At 41.9% G+C, this 18,290-nt stretch overlaps 2 protein-coding genes across 9 annotated transcripts in view; both read right to left on the bottom strand.

The window, feature by feature from the left end:
* The window catches only part of RBMS3 (RNA binding motif single stranded interacting protein 3), a 1,589,121-nt gene that overhangs the window by 1,423,956 nt on the left and 146,875 nt on the right, over nucleotides 1-18,290 (bottom strand). The gene's annotated exons all lie outside the window — the stretch shown is intronic.
* The window catches only part of LOC139031190 (uncharacterized), a 105,498-nt gene that overhangs the window by 33,851 nt on the left and 53,357 nt on the right, over nucleotides 1-18,290 (bottom strand). The window lies entirely within an intron of this gene.

Genomic DNA, 18,290 nt, shown 5'->3' with positions numbered 1-18,290 from the left:
AAATCACATTACATACAGATTACTAAGCAAGTACAGTATGTTTCTCAGTTAATTGGAAGCATAAACTAGAAGTGTTGCTTTGCTTTTCATCATCAATCCTTCCCTATTAGAGAGATGATAAAAGTCAGAAAATCCTGAGTTGTTAGATCTAGAGATCATTCCTGGATCATCAGTCTTCAGCCACCTTTGAACCAAACCTACACCGTAAGAAGGCCCCTCCCACATGCCTAAAATGTACGGAGGACGATGGGGAGACCCCTAGTGTACATCCGCTCTGCTCAACAGAGGACAGACGCATGGTTCCTCGGAGAGGCAGTGTGCTCTCCTGATTCTCTCCCCCTCTGTCCTCCCACTCCCTCTCCCTTCAACTCCCTCCTCTTCCTCTGCTTCTAGACGAGTTCCATTTGCCTCAGGCCATGTTTCATTTCCTCCTGGTTTTCTGCCTTCTTGCCTGTTTCTTGCACCTACTCTCAAGACCACATTTTCCCATTTGAAAATGAGTTTCCCTCTACTTGGCCCCTTCAGCTCCACCCTTAGCCTTCCAGAAAAATAGTGTATCATTCATGGTTTATTTCTTATATAACCCTGAGAAGTCTTTCTGCTCTAATTTATTAAATAGAAAGAGCAATTATTTCTCACTTTCACTTTTTCTAATGAGAAAAGACTGATTTCCTGGGACAAGATCTCTAGAAAGACTGTCGCTCCAGACAAGAAAATTTCTTTTGACAGTGTTTTTGACTTATTCCCCTCTCCCCTTCTACCACTTTTCAGTATTTCCCTTACATCTACAAAAACACAAAGTGGTGGTACTTCAACTCATGCTATTAACATTTCTGAAAAAAGTGAAACTGAAAGTGGCTAATTCAGTCGTGCCCCACTCCGTGTGACCCCATGGAGTATACAGTCCATGGAATTCTTCAGGCCAGAATACTGGAGAGGATGGCCCTTCCTTTCTCCAGGGGATCTTCCCAACCCAGGGATCGAACGCAAGTCTCCTACATTGCAGGTAGATTCTTTACCAGCTGAACTACACCTGGGAAGCTCCATTCACATTTCTAAGGACTTCTAATCTTACTATGGCTGACTATTTTTTATCTTTATTTTTTTACTGACGTATAGTTGATTTACAATATTATACCAGTTTCAGTTCATATGTTACCAAGTCCAAGCTCAATTTGCTTGCTACATAAAAGGTCAATAAATCCAAGAGATGAGGTGTGGAGGCAAGGAATACGACTCTATTCGGAAACCTGGTTGACAGAGAAGAGGGTAGGCTAATGTCTTAAAATAAACATCTTATCAGAGTCTGGATGCCAGTTTCTTTTAGAGAACAAGAGCAGGGAGGTGAGGAAGTAAAGTAAAAAAGGTCATTAATCTTGCAAATATCTCTTAAAATGGCCAACTCTGGGGAAAGTGAAAGTCGCTCAGTCATGTCCGACTCATTGCGACCCCATGGACTATATAGAATTCTCTAGGCCAGAATACTGGAGTGGGTAGCCTTTCCCTCCTCCAGGGGATCTTCCCAACCCAGGGATCAAACCCAGGTCTTGTCCATTGCAGGCAGATTCTTTACCAGCTGAGCCACAAGGGAAGCCCAAGAATACTGGAGTAGGTAGCCTATCCCTTTTTCAGCGTTATCTTCCCGACCCAGGAATCAAACCAGGGTTCTCCTGCAATGCAGGTAGTTTCTTTGCATAAAACTGAGCTGCGAGGGAAGCCCAACCTTGGGGAGGGGACATGTTAATTTCTTCCTTCCCGTAGCTATCCACAGGTGGACAGGGTCCTGAACAAAGAGGTTTTGGTTTAACATTCAGGCAGAGGGGCAGGGTTCCCCACGGCAGGCCATTATGTATTAACAGTATCCTTTCAGTGAACAAAAGCAACTGGAAGCAAAGGTGAAAGAAAAAGAAACAGATCCAACGTGGAGTCATAATTGGGTTTTCCCAGAACACAAAGAGATTCGGTATTTTTACAGATTATACTGCATAAGTTATTACAAAATCCTAAAAGATGATGCTGTGAAAGTGCTGAACTCAGTATGCCAGCAAATTTGGAAAACTCAGCAGTGGCCACAGGACTGGAAAAGGTCAGTTTTCATTCCAATCCCAAAGAAAGGCAATGTCAAAGAATGCTGAAACTACTGCACAACTGCACTCATCTCACAAACTAGCAAAGTAATGCTCAAAATTCTCCAAGCCAGGCTTCAGCTGTGAACTGTGAACTTCCAGATGTACAAGCTGGTTTTAGAAAAGGCAGAGGAACCAGAGATCAAATTGCCAACATCCACTGGATTATTGAAAAAGCAAGAGAGTTCCAGTTTCTGCTTAGTTGACTATGCCAAAGCCTTTGAGTGTGTGGATCACCACAAGCTGTGGAAAATTCTTAAACAGATGGGCATACCAGACCACGCGACCTGCCTCTTGAGAAATCTGTACGCAGGTCAGGAAGCAACAGTTTGAACTGGACATGGAACAACAGACTGGTTTCAAATAGGAAAAGGAGTACATCAAGGCTGTATATTGTCACCCTGCTTATTTAACTTATATGCAGAGTACATCATGAGAAACGCTGGGCTGGATGAAGCACAAGCTGGAATCAAGATTGCTAGGAGAAATATCAATAATCTCAGATATGCAGATGACACCACCCTTATGGCACAAAGTGAAGAGGAACTAAAAAGCCTCTTGATGAAAGTGAAAGAGGAGAGTGAAAAAGTTGGCTTAAAGCTTGACATTCAAAAAACTAAGATCATGGCATCTGGTCCCAACACTTCATGGCAAATAGATGGGGAAACAGTGGAAGCAGTAACAGACTTTATTTTTTGGGGCTCCAAAATCACTGCAAATTGTGACTGCACCTATAAAATTAAAAGACACTTACTCCTTGGAAGAAAAGTTATGACTAACCTAGACAGCATATTAAAAAGCGGAGACATTACTTTGCCAACAAAGTCATGTATGGATGTGAGATTTGGACTGTAAAGAAAGCTAAGCGCTGAAGAATTGATGTTTTTGAACTGTGGTGTTGGAGAAGACTCTTAAGAGCCCCTTGGACTACAAGGAGATCCAATCAGTCCATCCTAAAAGAAATCAGTCCTGAATATTCATTGGAAGGACTGATGCTGAACCTGAACCTCCAAGACTTTGGCCACCTGATGCGAAGAACTGACTCATTTGAAAAAAAACCCTGATTTTGGGGAAGATTGAAGGTGGGAGGAGAAGGGGACGACAAAGGTGAGCTGGTTGGATGGCATCACTGACTCAGCGGACATGAGTTTCAGTAAACTCTGGGAGTTGGTGGAGCTGATGGACAGGGAGGCCTGGCGTGCTGCAGTCCATGGGGTCACAGAGTCGGACATGACTGAACAACTGAACTGAACTGACCTGATGGCTGTAATTCCCTGAGCTGTTTGTAATATATCCCTGTAGCTTATCCACTTCATATATAACAGTATGTATCTCTTAATCCCACAGCACTAATTTGCCCCCCAACCACCCCAGTTGCCACTAGTGTGGTTGACTGCTCTTAGAACCAATGGTTGTCCCATCTACCTGATGACCCAGCCAGCTCATGGGCTCACTCATCATTAACTCAGAAACTGCCCAAGGTTTCCTGCCTAAGATATGATGAGATTGATCTACATCTCCTTCAGCCCCTATACATGGCTGGTACTCACCAAATGCTATTGACTGACTGAAAGTGAGGAAAGCACCCTGATTAAACTATTCATATTGTTGTGGTTCAGTCGCTAAGTCATGTCCAACTCTTTGCGACTCCATGGATTGCACTGTGCTTCACTATCTCCCTCTACCAGTTTGCTCAAATTCAAGTCTGTTGAGTCGGTGATGCTATCTAACCATCTCATCCTGTCACCCCCCTTCTTCTCTTGGTCCTCAATCTTTCCCAGCATCAGAGTCTTTTCCAGTGAATCAGCTCTTCGCATCAGGTAGCCAAAGTATTAGAGCTTCAGTTTCCACAGCAGTCCTTCCAATGAATATTCAGGACTGATTTACTTTAGAATGGACTGGTTGGATCTCCTTGCTGTCCAAACTCTGAAGAGTCTTCTCCAACACCACAATTCAAAAGCATCTATTCTTCGGCACTCAGTCTTCTTCATGGTCCAACTTTCACATCCATACATGACTACTGGAAAAGCCATAGCTTTGACTATACAGACTTGTGTTAGCAAAGTATATCTCTGCTTTTTAATATGTTGTCTAGGTTTGTCATAGCTTTCCTTCCAAGGAGCAAATGTCTTAGATTCAAGGGATTAGATCTGGTAGACAGACTGCCTGAAGAACTCATAGTAATATGTGAATTAATGTTACTATTTAACAACTGTTGTATAAGTCGAAAAGATCAAACTTGCTAAACTCAAATTTCGACATTTTTGAGACACAGGGTTCTATGAATTGGTGAGCCAGATCTGTCAAAATCGAATTTCCAAGATCAGCTGTATTCCTGGCTTCAGTCTTTTATGAGTCCACAGAATTCTAAAAAGCTTTTCAGTTTTTCACAATTGCTTTCCTCCCGGGGTCCAGCAGCAGGTAAGACACATACACAGATTCTGATGATCAGTTTGTGAGAAGGGATTGCCAACTGTACCTTGGTCCATGTATGTGTAACAATAACATTGTGAAACTGCTCCCTCAAACATCTATCATCCTTCCATCATCCAAGTGTGACTGTTATTTCACTGAAGGATCACAAAGAGAGTACCTGTTTTATATTTTGTTGCCTCAACAGTTTGAGAGATGCACCAAGATTCAGCTTTTGGTTTCAGAGGGAGAGAGAACAGATAGGGAAGTGACCATCATTTATGAAAATGTCTCTTAGGAGACACGTGCACCCCAATGTTCATCACAGCACTGTTTATAATAGCCAGGACATGGAAGCAACCTAGATGTCCATCGGCAGATGAATGGGTAAAAAAGCTGTGGTACATATATACAATGGAGTATTACCCAGCCATTACAAATAATACATTTGAATCTGTTCTAATGAGGTGGATGAAACCAGAGCCTATTATACAGAGTGAAGTAAGTCAGAAAGAAAAACACCAATAGAGTATTCTAACACACATATATGGAATTTAGAAAGATGGTAACAATGACCCTATATGCGAGACAGCAAAAGAGACACAGATGTAAAGAACAGTCTTTTGGACTCTGTGGGAGAAGGCGAGGGTGGGATGATTTGAGAGAATAGCATTGAAACATGTATATTATCATATGTGAAACAGAGCGCCAGTCCAGGTTCGATGCATGAGACAGGGTGCTCAGGGCTGGTGCACTGGGATGACCTTGAGGGATGGGATGGGGAGGGAGGTGGGAGGGAGGGTCAGCATGGGGAACACATGTACACCCATGGCTGATTCATGTCAACGCATGGCAAAACCACTACAAAATTGTAAAGTAATTAGCCTCCAATTAAAATAAGTAAATTTTTAAAAATTAAAAAAAAAAAAGAAAATAAGAAAATGTCTCTTAGGGCCAGACACTCTGCTGCATATTCTATTTACATCCTAAAATATACAACCTGGTCTATTTTTTGGTAATTAATTAATTCACTCATTCATTCATTACATGTTTATGGATTATCTATGATACATCAGGCTCTGTGCTTGGCATCGATAAAAGGGTAAATAAGACAGAAGTGAGAGGAAGTACATATTTTAGAATCACACATGTTAAGGCAGTTATTATTCTCACTTTTCATGTAAAGAAACAATGCTCACAGAGCCTAAATAACCTGTCTAAATCACACAAATTTCAAGTCATCATAAGTCTCAGAGGCAGAATTCAAATCACCTAGACCTCCCTGGTTATAAAGCTCAACGCTTTTATGCTACCACTCACCTTCCCCTTCATTGAGCAATTTCTACTCAAACTATGGTCCTCAGACAAGCATCATCAGCATGACTCTTAGGCCTTCCCCCCACTAGACCTACTGAACCAGAAACTGCACTTTGCTTTTTACTCAGCTATGGCTGATTTACAACATCATGTTAGTTTCAGGTGGTACAGCAAAGTGATTTGGTTATACATATATATGTATTTAGGCTTCCCTGCTGGCACAGACAGTAAATAATCTGCCTGCAATGCAGGATACTCAGGTTCAATCCCAGGGTTGGGAAGACCCCCTGGAGAAGGGAATGGCTACCCACTCCAGTATTTTTGCCTGGGAAATTCCATGGACAGAGAAGCCTGGCAGGTTACAGTCTATGGGGTTGCAAAGAGACACAACTGAATGACTAACACTTTCTTTCTTTCAGTTTTCATGTAGTATATATCTATATTCTTTTTATATTCTTTTCCATTATAGGTTATTACAAGATATTGAATATAGCTTCCTGTACTATACAGTAGGTCCTTGCTTGTTATCTACTTTATATATAGAAGTGTGCATCTGTTAATCCCAAATTCCTAATTTATTCCTCCCCCTTTTCCTCTTTGCTAAGTTTATTTTCTATGTCTGTGAGTCTGTTTCTGTTTTGTAAATAAGTTCATTATACCATTTTTTAGATTCCACATATAAGTGGTAGAAGATTGCATTTTGAACAATCCTCAAGTGATTTGTGTGTACATAAAAATCTGTACAGATCTAGGTCAAGAAACCCTACGGCGAGGTAAGGGAAGGAAGACAAAGAATTACAGCACTTTGTTAAAACTGTACTAAAGTTGCTGCAATTTCACTAATGTGGTCTGTCCTTTGAGATAAAAGATGGAGGCTAAGCCTTCAAGGTTATAACCTAACTTGGCAAACAGCTTATGCACTTACACTGAAGAAAAGCACAAGACACAAAATCAAAAGTTGCACTGAGACCCGCAGAACACATACCAGCTCCTGGAAAGCTTTGATTTGAATATGCCAGTTTGCTAAGAGTCTTCAGGATACACTGGACTTAGACCACTTCTGTCATCATTCAGTAAATCCTCTTAATTAGAATGACCTTATATTCCCTCTGAGTTACCAAGCTAACCTATATTTCCTTCAAGACACAAGTTAACTACTACTTCCTCAGGCATCCACTTATCGAATTATGGAAAGTCCCTTGCAACTGAGAAAGGTCACTTGCAGGAAGGCTTTCAAAAGATGTCACTCACTTGCAACACTTCTCTGCAGGAACTTTTCCTACCCGCTGGCCAAAAACGTCTCTCCATCTCAGTCCTTTGGACCTGACCTGCTTCTTCCTCTGTTAGTCCCAGGTTTTCCGCTTTAATTGTGACAGATGTCTGCTGAGCTGAGCGACTGAGACGTGGACCAGTGTGTGGTCTTCTGCCATCACTCTGGGATGGCCCACTGCCTTTCTGTAGTCACTTAAAACTTCATATCTAGAAACAGCTAACCAACAAACCCATAAGAAAGCCCTCTGAACACTGTATGAATCTTGGTCCTGAGACATGGCTTCCTCCAGTTCAGTGTCAGAAGCCATCAATAAACTCTACATCATCAAGTCTAATGACTGCTTTGGGCAGGTTACAGTATTTTAAGGCATTATTCTTTGCATGAAATTCCTTCCTCAGAACTTCTAAGGCTCTTTCTGGAATATGAATGAGTCACTTTGGGGGAAACCTGAAAACAGACTGCAAAACTACTTCACTGTAAATTCAAAAGCTACAAAGTCAGAATGAATAAACATGGGCATACATGAGCATAAGAGGAAGGAGAGGAGATGTGTAAGAAGGAAGGCATGAGGCTTAGAAACCAACATCCTCCCTGAAGCATGCAGCATCTGTGACCAGAATCTGGGGCTTTGAGAGGCCAGCATCTGGACATCTCTTTCTTGATGCCACCGAGGACACATGAGGCCTGCTGATGTCCCTTGATGATGATATCTATTTGGTCCTGTAACTTTGTTCCTGATCCCCTCTTCCCACTCCAAATATATAACCCCTTGTTTAATGATTAGGACATTCATTAACCCCTACAGCTTGAAGGATTCTTGAACACAGGAGGAAACAGTGGGAGCATGATGAGAAAATGTGCACATCTAACCAAAGCAGGATCAGATGGAACCAGTTCAAGATCTCCTCTTCCACCGGGACCATGTTGTAATTTGCATCCAGTTTTCTTTTCCCAGACTGGTTATTCTTGAATATAACTTTACTGGCCATTGCTGTTGCTGTTGGTCAGTGACTAAGTTGTGTCTGACTCTTCGCAACCCCATGGACTGCAGCCCACCATGCTCCTCTGTCCTCCACTATCTCTTGGCATTTCCTCAAATTCATGTCCATTGAGTTGGTGACACTATCTAACCATCTTATCCTCTACCGTCCTCTTTTCCTTTTGCCCTCAATCTTTCCCTGCATCAAGGTCTTTTCCAGTAAGTTTGCTGTTCTCATCAGGTGACCAAAGCATTGCAGCTTCGGTCACTAACCTTCCTTAAAACATTCTCTCACTCATGGATCTACATGAACTCAGTGATCACCCCTCTCCCATTAAGGACTTCCCTGGTGGCTCAGAGGGTAAAGTGTCTGCCTGCAATGTGGGAGACCCGGGTTCAATCCCCGGGTTGGGAAGATCCCCTGGAGAAGGAAATGGCAACCCACTCCAGTATTCTTGCCTGGAAAATCCCATGGACAGAGGAGCCTGGTAGGCTATAGCCCATGGGGTCGCAAAGAGTCAGACACGACTGAGCGGCTTCACTTTCTTTCTTTTCTTTCTCCCACTAAAGGTCCCTTCTGAAGCACTGACCGCTTACGCATCATTTCACATCCTACACAGCTTCTCCCAAAGTTTACATTCATGGTCTTCTGTTACCTGCTTGCCTCCTCAGAGGTTCTTTCTCCTAAAGCCTCCCCTTTGTCAATGGAGAAAGAGTATGATTTCTCCAAGTTCTTCAGTTTTGGGTCTTTCATTCCAATGTCTCCCCTCCTTTGTGTGTTGTGTGTTTCAATAGTGGTTCTTGACTGATTTAAAGGTGACATTTGAAAAATTCAGGCTGTAGGTCAAAAGAACCAAGCAACTAGATGGATAAGAAAACATGAATCCTACACTGAACACACTTACACTTTAGGAACAGACCTCAACTGCATAACAACCACATGCAAAATTCCAACAGACTGAGCCTTCAGTGGTAAGATAGATTGGAAAATTGGAGTAATTCAGAGTAATTTAGTAAAAGCAATAAATAAATTCCAGCAACAGGGGGAGTATTTAAAAAAAAAAAAACAAAAGGCATCCAGTTTGCCAGTCTGCATTGATCAAATTGATGAGAAAATTGCTCAGTTCTCCATTTCACATTTCCTGGTAAACCCAGTGGAAGACAACCAGATGACTGAGCAATTTCATAAAGCAACTAAGGTATATACATTATACTCGGGTCTTAATGCAATGTATGTGTGCGCAAATGCCTTGTGTGAACTACTATGGAGAGATGAATCTGTGTTTGCATAACAACCTCCGCCAACAGTGGCCTTGTAGGTAGTATTTCAAAGAATATGAAATGATCAACTCTACATGTCTCTCTTAGAGGCTGAAAGCTGGATTAGGCTCTCCTTGGGAACTTTCTAGGTATAGTAAACAGTACAGAATTTTCTAAAGGCAGCCTTATAGCTCTCTCAGGCAATATAACTAAATTTCCCCAAATTAAAATAGATATTTGGTGACCATGTAGATCACAGACACTCTAGACTTCGCAGGCTACAGTTTTCACCATGACCACTCAATCCAGCCACTGCAGCACAAAAGCAAGACACAAGTCAATGGCACATCTGTGCACCCTGTGTGTGTGCTCAGACCCGTCTGATTCCTTGTGACCCCACGGACTGCAGCCCACCAGCCTCCTCTGTCCGTGGGAGTCTCCAGGCAAGAACACAGGAGTAAGGCACCGTTTCCTACTCCAGGAGATCTTTCCCCACCCAAGGATCCAACCTGCATCTCTTGCATCTTCTGCACTGGCAGGTAGATTCTTTACCACTTAACGTCACCTGGGGAGCCCAAATCTGTGTGCCAGCAAAACATTATCACAGAAACTGGGGAAAGGCCAGACTGGATCTCTTGGTCACAGTTTGCCTACTTCTGGTTCAGATTCCAGGGTATAAAATAGACAGAGAAACAGTCAATCACTCATCATCCTACTCAGTGCAATCCTTGTAATCATCATTCTCATTTTACAGATGAGGAAAGGCCAAAAGAGACACTTAGAAAGTTGTTTACAGTGTTTGGACTGGGACCTTGATAATCTGTTCTCAAGTCTAATTTTCTTTCCAGTTGAACACACTTTATTTTCTACATAGCATAAAGCATTCTAAATAAAGTATAAGAATAATAAAAGAAAAAAGGAAACACTGTATTCGCATTCAGTCCCAGAGTAGAAGAAATGGCAAAAGAAAGTGGTGGGGAAGGACTAGATGTAAAGGTGTATAATGCAAAGAGTGTAAATTAATTGTGCACATCAACAGTGGGGGTTCACTGGAAAGAGAGAGACAGAGCTGTCAGTAGGAATTCTCACCTGTCTGCTGTGAATCGCATTCATTCACCTCTTACTGGAGCTTCTTTTACTGTCTGTACTTCATCATGAACTTGGCTCTTTTGAGTTTTAGTTCATGATTAGAACTGCCATGGTACAGATGATCTGATTTTCAGAACAGAAATAGGCACAGACTAGAGAACACCAGGTGGAGGAAAGGGGTACGTGAGGAGCTGGGAGACTGGGGTTGACATACACACATTACTGATGCTACATATAAAACAGATAATAAAGAGAAGCTGCTGCACAGCTCAGGGAGCTCCACCCAGTGCTCTGCGGGGACCTGACCGGGAAGGAAGTCCAAAAAAGAGGGGATGTATGTGTACGCATAACTGATTCACTGCTGCACAGGAGAATCTAACACAACATTTTAAAGCAACTATTCTCCAATAAAAATTAATTCAAAAAACAAAAAACAGGGACTTTCCTGATGGTCTAGTAGCTAAGACCTCACCTTCCAGTGCAGGGGGTACAGTTTTGATTCCTGGTTGGGGAGCTAAGACCCCACATGCCTCATGGACAAAAAACCAAAGCATAAAAATAGGAGCAATAGAAGGAAAATAACAAATTCAAGACTTTGCGATCCCATTGACTGTAGCCCACCGGAGTCTTCTGTCCATGGGGATTCTCCAGGCAAGTTTACTGGAGTGAGTTGCCACAACCTCCTCCAGGGGATCTTCCCAACCCAGGGATCAAACCCAGGTCTCCCACATTGCAGGAGGATTCTTTACCATCTGAGCCACCAGGAAAGCCCAATAAATTCAATAAAGACATTAAAAAAACACAAAAAGCAAAAACCAAATACATAATAGAACAAAAAATACAGCCCATTATAAAAGCATGCTACATTTACTAAGTTAAACATCTTAAGTTTGAATGATGCTATAGACATGTCAACATAGGTATTATCAGTACTTAAGCCTTATTTTGAAAGTATGATGAAATAAAGTGCCAAAATTATACAAAAGAAGTACCAGAGTAATAGATATACAATGTTAGTGTCACAAAGGGTCAGCTTCTTTTGAGCACCTGTTTCCCAAGTTCAGTCACAGACCTCATGCATGAGTCTACCTATGCACAGGTGAAGATAACTCAGAACAGTTCACAGAAGCAGGTACAAATAGTCAGGATAATTTTAGTGATGTTGTTTTGTTGTCTGAGCACAGATATTTGAGTCGGTTCATTGATAAAAGATAACAAGTTCAAGAGAATATTTTTCCTCAGTTCTCATACACATTTCTTTAAAAAAACAATTCGTGTTTTCAGACAAGACATGTGGATTTAAACAGAAATATTTTTTCTTGCTCTTAAGCATTTGACTCAAACTCCCTCAAATTTTCATTAGTTACTAGTAAATATTCTAGTAGCACTGAGATTTAGCAAAATAGTTTTTCTTTTGAGATTGCTTTGTTCAAAATGAATGGATTGGCAAAAAGCAGACATACTTCCTGAATTTTTAAGCCACACTTTAGATTGATTAAAATTAAAATACAGATGGTGTTCTCAAAGAGCAAACTTACTGGCTTTGCCTCTCCCTTCTCTCTGAGCTACAGGACAGATACTGTTGGTTCACTGTGCTGTGTCCGCCCCCCGACTTCCTGGGCACAGAGGAGACCTCCCTCCAGACTCCCTGTAGCCGATCAAGGTGACCAGTTCTTACCAACAAAACAGGAGCAGAAGGGGACATGTCACCTCTGGCCGAGGCCGTGACAGCCCCAGCGTGGCCCCCTAGCCTTGTTGCCCAGTCTTGGCAAATATGGAGCAAGTCTGTGGAGATGACAGAGCCGCAGATTAAGGCTGCTTGAATCACTGAGTTACCGAGGAGAAGAAGGCTTCTTGGAGAGACCCCTGGGCCCTCTGCCCCCAGGGCCAGCTTCAGCAGCACACCGAGGCTATCACAGAAAACCGCACGCTGTATGCTGGGCTTAATGTCCTGCTATTAATGTTCTGAAATTCTGAATAATTGTTAGGAAGTGGGTCCGATGTTTTCATTTTGCACCAGGCCTCACAAATTAATACCCAGTCCCATTCATGGAGCAGACTTTGTATGTGGGGTGTGTGTGTGTGACAAAGAGAGAGAAGCACTGAGATTCTGAAGGTGTTTTTGCATCATATCCCTCTCCTATACTGACATAACCATGAAGCACTTCAAGCCTCTGTAAGTACAACCCTAAGCCAATTTCCCTAAATGCCCCTCCTCCTTCCTAGACAGACGCCTTCACTTATTGGAGACAGTAAGTCTTCTACATTTGAACCTTCAAGTTGCGAACTTTCAAAGATGAGAACATGTGTTCGCCTGTCCAAACATGTAAGTCCGTTCACGTGTCTGGCATACACTGTCACATGCGTGCATCATCTACACGCGGTTGTGCTTCTGTGCACCTTACTGAACAGCACTGGATGGAGTACAGTAGGACAGGATCTTTATTTCTAGCCCAGGATGTTTGGAAGCAAGCATAAAAGCAACAGTGAGGTAGCTGGTACCACTGTACATTTCAGCACTCTCTGTACTGTAAGATGAGAATGTTTACTTTTTGTGTTTGTTTTTTATGTATTATTTTGCAAAAACTGTTATAAACCTATCACAGTACAGTACTCTATAGCCAATTGTGCTGGTTTGATACCAAAAATAACTTTGTTGGACTTACAAACAAACTGGACTTAGGCATGTGCTCTCAGAAAAGAGCTCGTTCATGTGTAGGGGACTTACTGCACCATGGTTTCATTTTCTCCATATACATACCAGCTTTTCTAGTCTAACTTCCTACCTAGCAGAAACCAAAAACTACATTTCCCAGTTGACTTTGCAGGCTAGATGGCCACTGTGGCGTAGACTTTGCCAAGAAGATGCACTCTGCAGACCTTTGGGATGAAGAAAGCAACACAAGACCACTGACGCTCTTGAGGAGATGGGCATTCCCAGCCTGGCGTTGGGGTTCCCTCCTGTGGCAATGATGGCAGAGGTCTTGGCTGATGTCATGAGCAAGGCTATGGATGGGTTCCCACCCCTTCCAGCTCTCATACTTGGCTATGGGGCATCCAAATGGGGTTCCCAGGGCTTTCCGAAGACCTTGTCAGCTACCTAACACCCTCAATAAACCTTTTTTTCCCTTAAACTTTGCTGTCTGAACGATGTAAACTTAAGAGTGTAAGGTCTTTGAGGACAAGAACTGAGTCATCTATTCTCAAAATCACCTTCCTTTTCTGCCTCCCAGGACCAGCTGAGCAGTTTGATATTTTAGGAAGAAAGGCAGACAAGGAGACAAGCAGGAAGGACTGAAGGAAGAGGAACACTCTTTTGGAACATTTGTAGAACTGGAATACAAATCTGTTCATAAATGAGCCTCCTAGTTTAAATAGATTATAAATGTAATATATTGCTCTGATACCTAGCGCTTCAAACAACCTTGCAGCGACAGAAAAACAACTGAGCATCTCAAAAGCCCTGGTGGATCTTTCTACTTTCTATGGTATAAAGGCAAAGGTGAGCATCTGTTCCATTTGAGTTTCTGTAAAGTATCTATTTAACAAGCTCTTTGCTGCCACTCTGTTTCCCAGATAGTGAAATTCTTAAAAAACAAAAATTATATAAATGCAAAAAAACTGTGATTTTCCAAGACTTGCAAGCCAGGTTTCCAACAGGCACAGGTGTAGGGCATGGCCTATAGAGGGGTGGCGGCCACCCTGGGAAGGGACTCCAAAGGAAGCTCCTCCCTCTACCCAGGTTCCTAAGACCTTTGCTTCCAGTCCTCAAAGTAGCTCCTTTGGTGGGAGCAATACCTTGGACTGCCTTGGGTTTTTTTCCTAAAAATCTGAAGTCAACATATTCAGCAAATAAGAATCAGGGCCACCCAAGCAAATGCACTCTCTGCTCCTCCATACACTCTCCTCAGCGTGGAATCCAGCACTGCTTCATCTAGTCTCAGCTGCTTATTTGTCATCACACAGTTACTGCAAACTAGGTCAAGACACATCAGCGCTTTCCTGTTTCCCCCGTACTCTATGCCATCCGTGAAAGCTGAGACGTATCAGGGCTGGAGGACAGGAGAGGAGGGGAAAGCAAGCAGAGGGGAAGAAGAAATGCAATCTATTTCCCACCAAGCCCCTTCATAAATCTTCATCTTCTTTCCAACAAGAGCCAGGAAAAGCACAGCTTCACGAAGACAGGGATGCTCATTAGCCGAGTTCAAAACCTATGAAAAATTATAGTAGAAAAATCATTCACGACTGATTTATGGTGAAATGGAAAGAAGTGGAAGTGTTGGACCAATTGCCTGCTTTGTAAATATCCTTCAATCTCAAACTCACTCTAGAGCTTGGCTCCAATCTGCTTCTATAATTAGAGCACCAAAATGTGAGGCATTAATACCTCCAAGAGATCATTAATCATCCCAGCTCGCTCGTGATGGAGGCCCAGCCACAGGCCAGAGGGAGGGCTGAGCAAACAAAATAGACATTGATCGCTATTTGAAGACCCTAGCAAGACCGTTTACTCCATGTGTGTTTGCTGGCGTCTATCACACTGGAATTGCTCCACAGACCATCAATAACAGCACAGCTTCAATTCAGACTGAAACAGAGAAATGATGCAGGTTTCCTGGTAATAAGCAAACTAAAATCCATTTGAGGTGCTTACATTTGCTCTGTACTTGGTTCCCAGTAGGTGATTAAACAGCAATATCATCATCTCTCATTACCTCAGTACTGAGACAATAATCGATACATTGATGAATATGACATAAAAGAGTCTACAGTCTTCTGGAATCCTTCATGAATCAACATCTTTTCTGAGAGCAGTAAAACCTCATTAATATGAACAGTAGAGAGCATACCTTCTAAACAATGGGGAAAGTGGTTATTGTTGTTGTTTAGTCACTAAGTCATGTCTGACGCTTTGTGACCCCATGGACTATAGCTTGCCAGGCTTCTCTGTCTTTCACTATCTCCCAGACTCTCCTCAAACTCATGCCCATTGAGTCAGTGATGCTATCTATGTCATCTTCTGCTGCCCTTTCTCCACCTGCCCTCAATCTTTCCCAGCATCAGGGCCTTTTCCATTGAGCCAGCTCTTTGCATCTGGTGGCCAAAGGACTGGAGTTTCAGCTTCAGCATCAGTCCTTCTAATGAACATTCTGTGTTGATTTCCTTTAGGATTGACTGGTTTGATCTTCTTGCTGTCCAAGGGACTCTCAAGAGTCTTCTCCAACACCACAGTTCAAAAGTATCAGTTCTTCAGCACTAGTCTTCTTTATGGTCCAACTCTCACATCCATACATGACTATGGAAAAACCTTAGTTTTGACTATACAGACTTTTGTCAGCAAAGTGATGTCTTTGCTTTTTAACATGCTATCTAGGTTGGTCATAGCTTTTCTTCCAAGAAACAAGTGTCTTTTAATTTCATGGCTGCAGTCGCCATCCAGAGTGATTTTGGAGCCCAAGAAAAGAAAATCTGTCACTGCTTCTATATTTTCCCCTTCTTTTTGCCATGAGGTGATAGGACCAGATGCCATAATCTTAGTCTTTTGAATGTTGAGTTTTAAGCCAGCTTTTTCGCTCTCCTCTTTCATTTTTATCAACAGGCTCTCTAGTTCCTCTTCACTTTCTATAAGTAGAGTGGTATCATCCACATATCTGAGATTGTTGGTATTTTTCCCAGCAATCTTGCTTCCAGCCTGTGATTCATCCAGTCCAGCATTTTACATGAAGTACTCTGCATATAAATTAAATAAACAAGATGACAATATACAACTTTGTCACACTCCATTCCCAATTTTGAACCAGGGAGCACACTATACCTACTTAATTCCAACATTGCTTCATCCAGGAATCTTTGCCTGGTCTTAACATTTGGGAAAGGATCCTTCCTATGAGGACCCAAGACACTTCCATTTTCTTGATTTAAATATGTTCTTCCTCTCATTAGATCTTCGATATCCTGTTTCCCATTGCACCCCAAGCATTAATGCCTAACACACAGTAGGAACTCATTAAAGAAGGAATGAATGAGTGACTCAATGAACCATGAGGGCTTGATTTGTTCTGTTCAGCAAGTGTTCACATTCTGGTCCCTTTAAGAACTGGGTCAAAGCCATTCACATCACAATTCCCAAAACCTATAAATAAGGTTACATTACACAGAAGAATCAAGGAAGAGATGGAATTAAGTTTGCTAATCAGCTGACCTTAAAATAGGGAGTTAATCTTGAAATATCTGGATGCACCCAATGTAATCACAGGGGTCCTTAAGAAGGAAGAAGAGTTGGAGAGCCAGAGAGAGATGAGCCACAGAAGGAGGTCACAGCAATACAGTGTAAGGAGGTCGGGGCTTACGGATGCTAGCTTAGAAAAGAAAGGAGGAGGCCACAACCCAGGGAGTGTGGGCTGCTCCATGGGCTAGAAGAGGCAGGAGGCCCCTTTTTCACCAGAGACTCCAGAAAGGAACACAACCCTGCTCACTGACTTCTTGATTTCAGCCCAGTGACACTTGTGGCAGACTTTTAACCAACAAAAGTAAAATATTAATTTTTTTAAATTTTAAGCCAATAAATTTGTGGTAATCTGTTATATCAACAATAGAAAACAACTGACCTGGGTAGTTTAAAAAAATATGAATGCCTGGATTCCACCTCCAAGAGATTCAGATTTGGTTAATCTAGGATGTTGCTGAGACATTAGGATTTTTAAGATTGCAGCAGGTCAGATGTGAAGCAAACCTTAAAAATCATTCAATTATCCAACAGTGTTTGAATATTCTCTCTTCTCATACACACACACACACACACACACACACACACACACACACACACTTGTCCAGAAAAAAACATCAACCAATTTCCATGCTCAGCTTGAGAGAAAAAGTAAAATAAGCAAATTAATATTCCATTACAACACTCCAGGCAAATCAGTAGGGAAAAAGCCACAGTCTAGTTCATATAGGAAAGAGATATGAAGACAGGTGCTGAGACATTCAATGGATTCTTCAATCTGTGAGTTAGTAAGTGAAGAGTCCATCCTGAGAGCACTTAGTGGCCAGGATCTTAAAAACCAAAGTGCCTTCAAAGACAGAAATATAGATCAATGGAACAAAACAGAAAGTCCAGAGATACATCCACCCATCTATGGACACTGTATCTTTGACAAAGGAGGCAAGAATATACAATGGAGAAAAGACAATCTCTTTAACAAGTGGTGCTGAGAAAACTGGTTAACTACTTGTTAGATAATGAAACTAGAATGCTTTCTAACACCATATACAAAAATAAACTTAAAATGGATTAAAGATCTAAATTAAGACCAGAAACTTAAAACTCCTAGAGGAAAACACAGGCAAAACACTCTCTGACATAAATCACAGCAGGATCCTCTATGAGCCACCTCCCAGAGTAATGGAAATAAAAGCAAAAATAAACAAATGGGACCTAATTAAACTTAAAAGCTTTTGCACAACAAAGGAAACTATAAGAAAGATGAAGACAGCCCTCAGAACGGGAGAAAATAATAGCAAATGAAGCAACTGACAAAGAATTAATCTCAAAAATATACAAGCAGCTCATGCAGCTCAGTATCAGAAAAAATAAATGAGACAATCAAAAAATGGGCCAAAGAACTAAACAGACATTTCTCCAAAGAAGACATACAGATGGCTAACAAACATATGAAAAGATGCTCAACATCACTCATCATCAGAGAAATGCAAATCAAAACCTCAATGAGGTACCATTACATGCCAGTCAGGATGGCTGCTATCCAAAAGTCTACAAGCAATAAATGCTGGAGAGGGTGTGGGGAAAAGGAACCCTCTTACACTGTTGGTG

The sequence above is a fragment of the Odocoileus virginianus genome, chromosome 26 (assembly GCF_023699985.2).
Source record: "Odocoileus virginianus isolate 20LAN1187 ecotype Illinois chromosome 26, Ovbor_1.2, whole genome shotgun sequence".
NCBI classification, from domain to species: domain Eukaryota; kingdom Metazoa; phylum Chordata; class Mammalia; order Artiodactyla; family Cervidae; genus Odocoileus; species Odocoileus virginianus.
This window is presented reverse-complemented; position numbering and strand designations above follow the sequence as displayed.